Here is a 13,220-nt window from a genome sequence, read left to right as displayed (position 1 = left end):
ATATCACTAAAGCACTTCTGGATGGATGCAAACTGCATTTCGTTGCCCTGTACCTGTGCATGTGCAATGACAATAAAGTTGAATTCTATTCTATTCTATTCTAACATAGCACCCAACCAGCTGTATAGAAACTCCGTCATGCTAGCTAGCACGCAGTACGAAAAAGTCAGCATAACGAAAATAAACTCCACCTAAACTTGGTTCATATCTGACCCAGATGGACTGCAGGTCATAACTTCTTACCTGAAGTTCAGTTCACCTGACACTCTCGGACCGGCGGCCGCTTCGGGTCTCTCCTCCTGCCTCCCTTTTCCTTCATCCACCTGCTGGCCTCCACCACTTGCTAATGTTATTGAATCTGTGGAAGCTCCGCGATAGCCACCACACGAAGTAACGAATAACGAGCCCATTTAAATCCCAGTAACGAGTAACGCGTTCCCGGTTTTGGCATAATAACTAGTTACCGTGTTCGTTACCACAATAATAACGTAGTTACTGTAACGCGTTACTTAATAACGCGTTAGTCCCAACACTGGTAGTGTCCACAGAAACCTCTGAATCTCAGCTAAAAGCTCATGTAAACCATGTCTAGAAACACCAAACAAAGCAAAGACACCAGACAGTTAAAAGAGCAGTTACGTCACCATGAATCTGTGGACAGGTAATATCCATATCTTGATTTATGATTTTCTGGAGTTAAATGGGAACCAAAGCATATTTTCAAAGGTGTTATATGCTATAAAATACTTTTAAAAATTAGGTGAGGGAAATAAAAAATCTATTTTTCTATGTTTGAGTCACAGTAACTTTGACACAGTAGCATCTGCAGTAATATTTACAGCTCTGATGACATCTCACCAGCAATGTTCCTTCTAATGTTTCACGTGTCTGAGCAAACACACAAACTCCCTGAGCGGACACTTGGACCACTGTGAGCAACGGCAGACGTGTGCGCTGTGGTCACGCCAGCATCAAATCCATCCAAGTTACATGCTTTATTAAAATAATCAAATTACAGCGTTTACATTTATGTTAGACTACTTTAAATTAACTGCTTTAGCCCACTTACAATGAAAATTTAAAAAAAATCTTATTCATGACCTGTAGCATGTTAACACTATTGGAAGGAAAAATAACTTGAACTCCAATTTTGAAAACACAACTTTCTTTCTTTCTTTCTTTTTCTTTTTTTTTATAAAGCTCTGACTTGTATAATGAGTCTGTGGTCTGGGAGAGAGTCTGTAACTCTGTCTGCAATATACAGTAAATAATGACCAATGCTGGGCAATTAATTATATAGTTACTTCTTCAAGAAAGTTACTGAGTTTTGCAAACAAAGTTTTTTTGCAGCTGTTTACCTAAAAATGCAGCCAAGGTGTTTTTTAAAAAAAAAAAATAAAAAATAAACATTTCAAACTATTTACAGAACAATCAGCTGTTCTGCATCAAATCTGATGCCACACAAATTATTTGTGCCACTCCAAAAAATAATTTCTGTCCACTATGAGATGAAGGAGAACAACAGCCTGATACCTGCAGGCCTGACAGCAGCAGATGCATCACTGCTGTAACACCTGTAACATTCAGCAGTCCCCTCATTGTTCTGACACACACAACAAAACTACTGACTACACTACACACTAACTACACACTAACTACACAAGATTTGTGCTAAACGTGGCAAATCTCTCACATCTCAAACACGCCGTCACTCCTAAAACTTCCCCCTCCCTAAACCACTAAATGCCATGTTGCCATATCATTTTTTGATTGGTCGACATGGTACATTTTTCGACCAATAGGAAAGGCTGGGGTTTTTGGTTTTCTTTTTGCTCACAGGCGGAAAGAGCTTTCCAGCGTTTTCCTTATAAAACGACGTTTTTACAGTTTCTTCCCGCAATAAATATAAAAACCAAACATTGCATATATTCTTTTTATCATAACTCTGGTTTTACGTGGCCGATCAACACAATTTAAAAACTGGTATAAAGTCCACACTTTTTCCGTTAATTCTTCCGTCTGTCCTGCTCACATCTCCAATGGTTGTACACGTTGTCATTAACGTGGCTTCACTCCACATCAGCCGCTTTGCTCGCTAAAACACCGGTGTCGGCACATAAGGACGCTGTCATAGCCTGTCAGCAACGTTGATTAGCTGCGTATATACAAATGTGAATCGCATTCTTGGCTGGACTATGGGATAAGGTGACATCGTTCTGTTCCCATACAGGAGCAGCCAGTCACTTACTGACTAACACTGCAAAACAGAATTGTTAACGTATTTACTTTAATTTCAATTCAGGTTAGATTTTTTTTGTGCGCAACACAGATTTTTTGTGCGCAGAGACGTGCCAGCAGTGCGCAATTGCGCACGCGCGCAGCTTAGAGGGAACATTGCTCACCAGTGTTAGCTTCATTTTGACACCAAGACTGTTTACACAGAGTTTGTAATTGCAGAGAAATACATTTATTTTGGTCATTTCCTTTTCGAGCAGGAAGCTCACCCTTCTTGTTATACCCTTTAGATGAATACAGAGTTTTTAATTAAATACATATTCTTTAAATAATGTTCCCTTTCATAAAAAGTAGGATAATTAAAAAAAACAAAACATTTATTATAGCTCTGTCACGTAGAAAAAAACGGTCTTTTTTCTGTGGTCTGTTATATAACATTAGGGGTGTTCGTGGCAATTAACTTTTTAATCGACTAAGCGGGTCAAGTAAGAAACACTTAAATATTAAGTTAAATTTGAAAACTGTTTAAATTTGAAAACTGTTTAAAAAACAATATCTCCCCATTCCACATTCCAAAATGTCATGTGACAATCTGATTGGCTTAGGAGTGATGATGTCACAAGGATCTTTGATCCTTTGAAGTTTTTCCTTAAATAGGGGTGAGAAACAGAAATTTTTAGTTCGTTTCTTCGCAGCCTTTGTGTTAGCAGCTTTCAAACGTTCACTACAGAAAAATTTAGAAACCTCTCAGAGTCATCGGATACAAACGCCAACATGTATCCAAGATTACGGCAACCGAGACAAAAAGATTTCGCCGCCTCTCCTTCCACGCGTGGCCGGCCAATTTCTCCAAATGGCCTCTTCTCCATCCAAAAGGCATTACAGGAGAGTAGAAATGAAAACAACCATCTCCAGAACAAAATTCGACAAATTGAAGAAGAAAAAGTTCACCTGGAGAAGAAGTGCTTACAAATGGAAGCACAAAACAAACACCTGGAAGAAACACTACAGCGCCAGCCCGACATCAACATTATTAATGAGGGCTGGGGGATCAAGTTTGCTCAAGCCAGAGAGCAGATTGTATTCCTCATCAAAGAAAACAAGAAAAAGAGCGCTGAAGTTAAAGAAATGTCCGAGCAGCTTCAAGGCAGGAAAGCGACGATTGATAAGCTAGAGTGGGATCTCCAATACATGGACCAACAGAATCACCTGCTCCAAAGAAAGCTTGATGAAGCTGAAGAAAAAAAGAAAGAAGTCCTCCAACAGAAGGAAGAACAGGACACAAAGCAAAAAGACCTGCAGCGCGAACTCCAGGGCATGCAGGACAAGTACACAATGGTGAAGGTAAGGTTGGACCAAACACTGCGCCAAAATAAAGACCTTCAAGAGAAACAGCAAAAGCAAGAAAGGCTGGCAGAAGAAAAGTGCATCATCAAGGACTTTGAGAGTAAAAATCAAAAATTGCAAGATTTCTGTAATGAACTGAAGGTCAAAACAAGTGAGCTGGAGGGAGAAAAGGAAACACTGGAACAACGATGCTCACACATGCAGAAAAGGATCGATCACATGGCCAAAAACAACTCAGAGCTCATTAAGGGGATATTGTTGGAATTCAACAACTTGAAGCGGGAAAACACAGAAATGCAGGCCCAAAAGCAAAAGCAAGACAAAATGCATGAAGACCTGCAGTGTACGCTCCGCAATATCCAGAAAAGAAATGAGCAGCTAGAAGGCCTGCACAAAGAAGATCAACTGAGAAATGCAGACCTGCAGAAGGCAAAGCTGACACAGGAGGCAACATCCAAAGAGCTCAAAGAACAGCTTGAAGAAACACGAGCAACATTAGAACAGGTGGAACAAACATGCAAGAAACTGGAGAAGCAGAACACAGAAACCATCGATGAGTTGAGAACCCTCATCCTGGACAAAAAGGCGCTCGTGGAAAAGTCCATGAAAAAGAAGAAAAGATTCTTCAGCTTTTTCCGGAAGAGGGACAATACTGCTTCTTCAACTGATGTAGCCTCGTCTTGCTCCACCTCTGTTCACCCCCCCAACCAGTCCCGGCAGTTGACTGCCCCCTCCTGAGCCTGGTTCTGCCGGAGGTTTCTGCCCGTTTAAAGGCAGTTTTTCCTCCCCACTGTCGCCTAGTGCTTGCTCAGAGGGGATTGTTGGGGTTTTCGCTCCTCTACCTTGTTTCGTTATTTACTTGTTAACTTTTTGTTCTTAACTCATTTAACCTTGTTTTGTTATTTACTTGTTAACTTTTTGTTCTTAACTCATTTAACCTTGTTTCGTTATTTACTTGTTAACTTTTTGTTCTTAACTCATTTAACCTTGTTTCGTTATTTACTTGTTAACTTTTTGTTCTTAACTCATTTAACCTTGTTTCGTTATTTACTTGTTAACTTTTTGTTCTTAACTCATTTAACCTTGTTTCGTTATTTACTTGTTAACTTTTTGTTCTTAACTCATTTAACCTTGTTTCTTTATTTACTTGTTAACTTTTTGTTCTTAACTCATTTAACCTTGTTTCGTTATTTACTTGTTAACTTTTTGTTCTTAACTCATTTAACCTTGTTTCGTTATTTACTTGTTAACTTTTTGTTCTTAACTCATTTAACCTTGTTTCGTTATTTACTTGCTTGTTTAACTTTTTTTTCAACTTAACAAAATAAAACAGTTGAATTTATCCTTTGAGTATTGTTCATCTAATCTTTACAGAGTTTTTCCAAAACACTTTCAAACATTCAGATCTGTCTTTCATTTTCTTCTTGAAACCTCATGAACGGTGAACTAAAAACTCTGGAACATGGTTTGAAACACTGAAATTGTTTCAGCTGAAACTGGCAAAGTCACACGTGCGTGTGTGAGTGTCACAGGTGATATGGTGTCACTAGTCCGGTCATCATGTTCAGGCTCATTCACTCCGGAATCATTTAGGCCAAATCTTTAAAACTGTGTCATTGCACACACATTTCAATCACACAAATGCAGGATTAATTATTTGCAGTATTTTATCTGATTTATTATGAGAATGTCATGCCTGATCATTTGTACCCACAACATCAAAAATGGGGGCAAAAGGGAGGAGATCGCGTTTAATCGATTATAACACGAGGTCAGAAATATAAGTGCTGACATGAGTAGTGTCCAGTGTTGGGTAAGTTACTTTAAATTAGTAACTTAGTTACATTACTAGTTACTTCTATCAAAAGTAACTCAGTTACTTCAAGTTACTCGTTACTTTCAGAGTAACTAGTTACTAGGGAAAGTAACTTTGGTTTTACTCAGAATTCTCTTGTTAATGTGTTGCTTCCGTAACTGGATACCCAGCAAGATTGCCAGTCTTCTAGCTTGCTTACTTGCCACAAGTGCACTGTGCCACCTACCAATAGAAAGGAAAAAATAATGTGCACATTTCCACGAGAGAAATCCCACACCTGATTCTATCCTAGCCTGCTTTTTACATCCAACACAAAAACTGCAGTCGTGGTGCTTTCGATTGTACTCAGAACTCGGAAATTCTGCCTTCTGAATAGGAAGATGTAGGTAACACCAGACTGCAGATGAGCTGCATACAGAGCTGGACTGGGACAAAAAAATCGTCCCGGGCATTTTGACTAGAGACCGGCCCACCATTACAGGAAAAATCATAAAGCCTTTGAATGAAAACAAACGCTCTTGTGACAGTGATGTACACTGTTATGATGGTATATATGTATCAATCTATCAATCGTTTGTTGCAAGACTCAGATAATTATTTTTTTAAAAGTGAGACATTTTAAATGAGAATAAGAAAGTATTTCCTTGTGCCCCCCTCTCCCTGTTAATGCCCTACCTGCCCCCCTGGCAACACTTTGCTAGACCCGCCCCTGCACAGTTACCAGCTGTCAGCTACTTAGAAAAGGATCCTGGTGTTATTAGTCTCTCAGAAACAGTTCATAACTTCCCTTCAACTCATTCATGTCACCTAAAAGGTAAACCTGTTTCTCCATCACAGCTCTGATGATTCAGTAAGGACATCTCCTGGTTTCATCTTCATGTTTCCCTCTCATCACATAACCAAACCGACATCATGACCAGCAGCTTTACAGCTGTGGCTCCAGCAAACATCAGCTGATACTAGAAAGTAATATTAAATAAATTCTAACAACAGCTGATCAAGCTTAAAAGTGCTGCTGTTGTTTAGCGCGACATCCGCTGGTTTCCTCTTTCTGGCGCAAAGTGGGAGATAAACTAACGAGAGAGAAAAGCCGATCAGCTGATCATTGATCAGTTTCATGATTGAAGGAGAAACAGGAGAGGGAGGGTGAGAGGATGAGAGGAGAAGAGGCAGCTGTGCAGCAAAGACACAGAATAACTCCAGCTTTGTGTCTTTTTCATTGTAGCTGAAGTCCGGGACAAACTGTTCCTTTTCACCTCAATACGAAACGTAATATTTTCTCTGAATACGAGACGATTCCGTTTTTTACGGGACGGTTGGCAACTCTAATAATTAACCTTATGAACAAAATAAAGTTCAACATCAGTAACCAAAGCAGACGTGACGCCAGACCACCAACCTCTGACTCTCTCCCCCACCGATGTAGGAGCGGTGCTGAGCAGGATCAATGTCCACAAGGCTGCAGGTCCTGATGGCATCCCCGGGCGTGTTCTCAGAGCGTGTTCTGGGGAGCTTGCAGGAGTGCTGACAGACATATTCAACCTGTCCTTGGCCCACGCTGTGGTACCGGCCTGCTTCAAATCCACCTCCATCGTCCCGATACCCAAAAACTCCAACCCATCTAGCCTCAATGACTACCGCCCAGTAGCACTCACCCCCATCATCACTAAGTGCTTAGAGCAGCTGGTCCTAGCACACTTCAAATCCTGTCTCCCCCCCCACCCTGGACCCCCACCAATTCGCATACCGCCAGAACAGGAGCACAGAGGATGCAGTCTCCATCGCACTGCACTCTGTCCTCTCACACCTGGACAACAACAACACCTACGCCAGAATGCTGTTTATAGACTTCAGTTCAGCATTCAATACAACCCTCCCCTCACAACTCATCAGGAAACTGACAGACCTGGGCATCAGTTCCCTCATCTGCAAATGGTTACTGGACTTCCTGACCAACCGCCCCCAACATGTCCGGCTGGATAACCGCTGCTCATCTACAATCACGATGAACACCGGTGTACCACAAGGCTGTGTGATGAGCCCTTTCCTCTACTCCCTCTTCCCCCACGACTGCAGACCTGCTGATGGTTCCAACACCATCATTAAGTTTGCAGATGACAACACGGTGATTGGCCTCATCAGTGACAACGATGAGGCCGCCTACAGGGAGGAGGTGGATCGTCTGGCTGAGTGGTGCGACGGAAACAACCTGCTGCTTAACACCGAGAAGACCAAGGAGCTCATCGTGGACTACAGGAGGAATGCTGACCCACATCCACCCATCCACATTAAGGGGACGGCTGTGGAGCGTGTGAGCAGCTTCAAGTTCCTGGGAGTCCACATCTCCGAGGATCTCACCTGGACGACCAACTGCTCCAAGCTGGTCAAGAAGGCTCACCAGCGCCTCTTCTTCTTGAGGACTCTGAGGAAGAACCACCTGTCCTCAGACATCCTGGTGAACTTCTATCGTTGCACCATCGAGAGCATCCTGACCAACTGTATAACAGTCTGGTACGGGAACTGCTCTGCCTCGGACCGGAAGGCGTTGCAGAGGGTCGTGAAAACTGCCCAGCGCATCGCCGGAGCACCACTTCCTGCCATAAAGGACATCTACAGGAAGCGGTGTCTGAAAAGGGCTGGGAAAATCATCAGAGACCCCAGTCACCCATCACATGGACTCTTCACCCTCCTGCCCTCTGGGAGGCGCTACAGGAGCCGCCGGACTAAGACCACCAGGTACCGGAACAGCTTCTTCCCCACAGCTGTCAGACTCCTGAACTCTGCCTCCTGACATCTGACCCACGTTAACACATGGACTGGACATACACACACCACAACCACCTACACACACACACACAATGGACAACTGTACCCTCAAACACACAATAATAACATGGACTGAACCACCACTCACAACCACTAGCACTTTATATAGCCTCTGTAGGAATTATATCTCACTTATCTTAACTGCACTACTGTATAGCTCTGTGTAAATAATCATTCTGTACATTCGATAATTTTTAATCCTACAACTGTTTATAACCTGCATAGTTCCCATTTCTGTATAGCTGTATATCTCAGATTTCTGTAAAGTTATTTATTTCATATTCTGTACAGTTTTTCATATTTATATCCTGTTCATAGCCTGTACATAGCTTGTACTCACTACAGCCTGTACATACTTATAGTTATAGAATATTCACAACATACCTCATACCGTGTACATTATAACATACCATAATAGACCCATTTCTGTAATATACTTACATATCTATATTATTGCTAATATATATTGTAATATATCTATATCACTAAAGCACTTCTGGATGGATGCAAACTGCATTTCGTTGCCCTGTACCTGTGCATGTGCAATGACAATAAAGTTGAATTCTATTCTATTCTAACATAGCACCCACCCAGCTGTATAGAAACTCCGTCATGCTAGCTAGCACGCAGTACGAAAAAGTCAGCATAACGAAAATAAACTCCACCTAAACTTGGTTCATATCTGACCCAGATGGACTGCAGGTCATAACTTCTTACCTGAAGTTCAGTTCACCTGACACTCTCGGACCGGCGGCCGCTTCGGGTCTCTCCTCCTGCCTCCCTTTTCCTTCATCCACCTGCTGCCTCCACCACTTGCTAATGTTATTGAATCTGTGGAAGCTCCGCGATAGCCACCACACGAAGTAACGAATAACGAGCCCATTTAAATCCCAGTAACGAGTAACGCGTTCCCGGTTTTGGCATAATAACTAGTTACCGTGTTCGTTACCACAATAATAACGTAGTTACTGTAACGCGTTACTTAATAACGCGTTAGTCCCAACACTGGTAGTGTCCACAGAAACCTCTGAATCTCAGCTAAAAGCTCATGTAAACCATGTCTAGAAACACCAAACAAAGAAAAGACACCAGACAGTTAAAAGAGCAGTTACGTCACCATGAATCTGTGGACAGGTAATATCCATATCTTGATTTATGATTTTCTGGAGTTAAATGGGAACCAAAGCATATTTTCAAAGGTGTTATATGCTATAAAATACTTTTAAAAATTAGGTGAGGGAAATAAAAAATCTATTTTTCTATGTTTGAGTCACAGTAACTTTGACACAGTAGCATCTGCAGTAATATTTACAGCTCTGATGACATCTCACCAGCAATGTTCCTTCTAATGTTTCACGTGTCTGAGCGAACACACAAACTCCCTGAGCGGACACTTGGACCACTGTGAGCAACGGCAGACGTGTGCGCTGTGGTCACGCCAGCATCAAATCCATCCAAGTTACATGCTTTATTAAAATAATCAAATTACAGCGTTTACATTTATGTTAGACTACTTTAAATTAACTGCTTTAGCCCACTTACAATGAAAATTTAAAAAAATCTTGTTCATGACCTGTAGCATGTTAACACTATTGGAAGGAAAAATAACTTGAACTCCAATTTTGAAAACACAACTTTCTTTCTTTCTTTCTTTTATAAAGCTCTGACTTGTATAATGAGTCTGTGGTCTGGGAGAGAGTCTGTAACTCTGTCTGCAAAATACAGTAAATAATGACCAATGCTGGGCAATTAATTATATAGTTACTTCTTCAAGAAAGTTACTGAGTTTTGCAAACAAAGTTTTTTGCAGCTGTTTACCTAAAAATGCAGCCAAGGCGTTTTTTAAAAAAAAATAAAAAAAAATAAACATTTCAAACTATTTACAGAACAATCAGCTGTTCTGCATCAAATCTGATGCCACACAAATTATTTGTGCCACTCCAAAAAATAATTTCTGTCCACTATGAGATGAAGGAGAACAACAGCCTGATACCTGCAGGCCTGACAGCAGCAGATGCATCACTGCTGTAACACCTGTAACATTCAGCAGTCGCCTCATTGTTCTGACACACACAACAAAACTACTGACTACACTACACACTAACTACACACTAACTACACAAGATTTGTGCTAAATATGGCAAATCTCTCACATCTCAAACACGCCGTCACTCCTAAAACTTCCCCCTCCCTAAACCACTAAATGCCATGTTGCCATATCATTTTTTGATTGGTCGACATGGTACATTTTTCGACCAATAGGAAAGGCTGGGGTTTTTGGTTTTCTTTTTGCTCACAGGCGGAAAGAGCTTTCCAGCGTTTTCCTTATAAAACAACGTTTTTACAGTTTCTTCCCGCAATAAATATAAAAACCAAACATTGCATATATTCTTTTTATCATAACTCTGGTTTTACGTGGCCGATCAACACAATTTAAAAACTGGTATAAAGTCCACACTTTTTCCGTTAATTCTTCCGTCTGTCCTGCTCACATCTCCAATGGTTGTACACGTTGTCATTAACGTGGCTTCACTCCACATCAGCCGCTTTGCTCGCTAAAACACCGGTGTCGGCACATAAGGACGCTGTCATAGCCTGTCAGCAACGTTGATTAGCTGCGTATATACGAATGTGAATCACATTCTTGGCTGGACTATGGGATAAGGTGACATCGTTCTGTTCCCATACAGGAGCAGCCAGTCACTTACTGACTAACACTGCAAAACAGAATTGTTAACGTATTTACTTTAATTTCAATTCAGGTTAGATTTTTTTTGTGCGCAACACAGATTTTTTGTGCGCAGAGACGTGCCAGCAGTGCGCAATTGCGCACGCGCGCAGCTTAGAGGGAACATTGCTCACCAGTGTTAGCTTCATTTTGACACCAAGACTGTTTACACAGAGTTTGTAATTGCAGAGAAATACATTTATTTTGGTCATTTCCTTTTCGAGCAGGAAGCTCACCCTTCTTGTTATACCCTTTAGATGAATACAGAGTTTTTAATTAAATACATATTCTTTAAATAATGTTCCCTTTCATAAAAAGTAGGATAATTAAAAAAAAACAAAACATTTATTATAGCTCTGTCACGTAGAAAAAAACGGTCTTTTTTCTGTGGTCTGTTATATAACATTAGGGGTGTTCGTGGCAATTAACTTTTTAATCGACTAAGCGGGTCAAGTAAGAAACACTTAAATATTAAGTTAAATTTGAAAACTGTTTAAATTTGAAAACTGTTTTAAAAAACAATATCTCCCCATTCCACATTCCAAAATGTCATGTGACAATCTGATTGGCTTAGGAGTGATGATGTCACAAGGATCTTCCTTTGAAGTTTTTCCTTAAATAGGGGTGAGAAACAGAAATTTTTAGTTCGTTTCTTCGCAGCCTTTGTGTTAGCAGCTTTCAAACGTTCACTACAGAAAAATTTAGAAACCTCTCAGAGTCATCGGATACAAACGCCAACATGTATCCAAGATTACGGCAACCGAGACAAAAAGATTTCGCCGCCTCTCCTTCCACGCGTGGCCGGCCAATTTCTCCAAATGGCCTCTTCTCCATCCAAAAGGCTTTACAGGAGAGTAGAAATGAAAACAACCATCTCCAGAACAAAATTCGACAAATTGAAGAAGAAAAAGTTCACCTGGAGAAGAAGTGCTTACAAATGGAAGCACAAAACAAACACCTGGAAGAAACACTACAGCGCCAGCCCGACATCAACATTATTAATGAGGGCTGGGGGATCAAGTTTGCTCAAGCCAGAGAGCAGATTGTATTCCTCATCAAAGAAAACAAGAAAAAGAGCGCTGAAGTTAAAGAAATGTCCGAGCAGCTTCAAGGCAGGAAAGCGACGATTGATAAGCTAGAGTGGGATCTCCAATACATGGACCAACAGAATCACCTGCTCCAAAGAAAGCTTGATGAAGCTGAAGAAAAAAAGAAAGAAGTCCTCCAACAGAAGGAAGAACAGGACACAAAGCAAAAAGACCTGCAGCGCGAACTCCAGGGCATGCAGGACAAGTACACAATGGTGAAGGTAAGGTTGGACCAAACACTGCGCCAAAATAAAGACCTTCAAGAGAAACAGCAAAAGCAAGAAAGGCTGGCAGAAGAAAGGTGCATCATCAAGGACTTTGAGAGTAAAAATCAAAAGTTGCAAGAATTCTGTAATGAACTGAAGGTCAAAACAAGTGAGCTGGAGGGAGAAAAGGAAACACTGGAACAACGATGCTCACACATGCAGAAAAGGATCGATCACATGGCCAAAAACAACTCAGAGCTCATTAAGGGGATATTGTTGGAATTCAACAACTTGAAGCGGGAAAACACAGAAATGCAGGCCCAAAAGCAAAAGCAAGACAAAATGCATGAAGACCTGCAGTGTACGCTCCGCAATATCCAGAAAAGAAATGAGCAGCTAGAAGGCCTGCACAAAGAAGATCAACTGAGAAATGCAGACCTGCAGAAGGCAAAGCTGACACAGGAGGCAACATCCAAAGAGCTCAAAGAACAGCTTGAAGAAACACGAGCAACATTAGAACAGGTGGAACAAACATGCAAGAAACTGGAGAAGCAGAACACAGAAACCATCGATGAGTTGAGAACCCTCATCCTGGACAAAAAGGCGCTCGTGGAAAAGTCCATGAAAAAGAAGAAAAGATTCTTCAGCTTTTTCCGGAAGAGGGACAATACTGCTTCTTCAACTGATGTAGCCTCGTCTTGCTCCACCTCTGTTCACCCCCCCAACCAGTCCCGGCAGTTGACTGCCCCCTCCTGAGCCTGGTTCTGCCGGAGGTTTCTGCCCGTTTAAAGGCAGTTTTTCCTCCCCACTGTCGCCTAGTGCTTGCTCAGAGGGGATTGTTGGGGTTTTCGCTCCTCTACCTTGTTTCGTTATTTACTTGTTAACTTTTTGTTCTTAACTCATTTAACCTTGTTTTGTTATTTACTTGTTAACTTTTTGTTCTTAACTCATTTAACCTTGTTTCGTTATTTACT

Source organism: Perissodus microlepis, chromosome 1, assembly GCF_051167445.1.
Source record: "Perissodus microlepis isolate ML-2025 ecotype Zambia chromosome 1, ASM5116744v1, whole genome shotgun sequence".
In the NCBI taxonomy this organism is placed as follows: Eukaryota; Metazoa; Chordata; class Actinopteri; order Cichliformes; family Cichlidae; genus Perissodus; species Perissodus microlepis.
The sequence above is the reverse complement of the archived record's forward strand: the minus strand, read 5'-3'. Positions refer to the sequence as shown.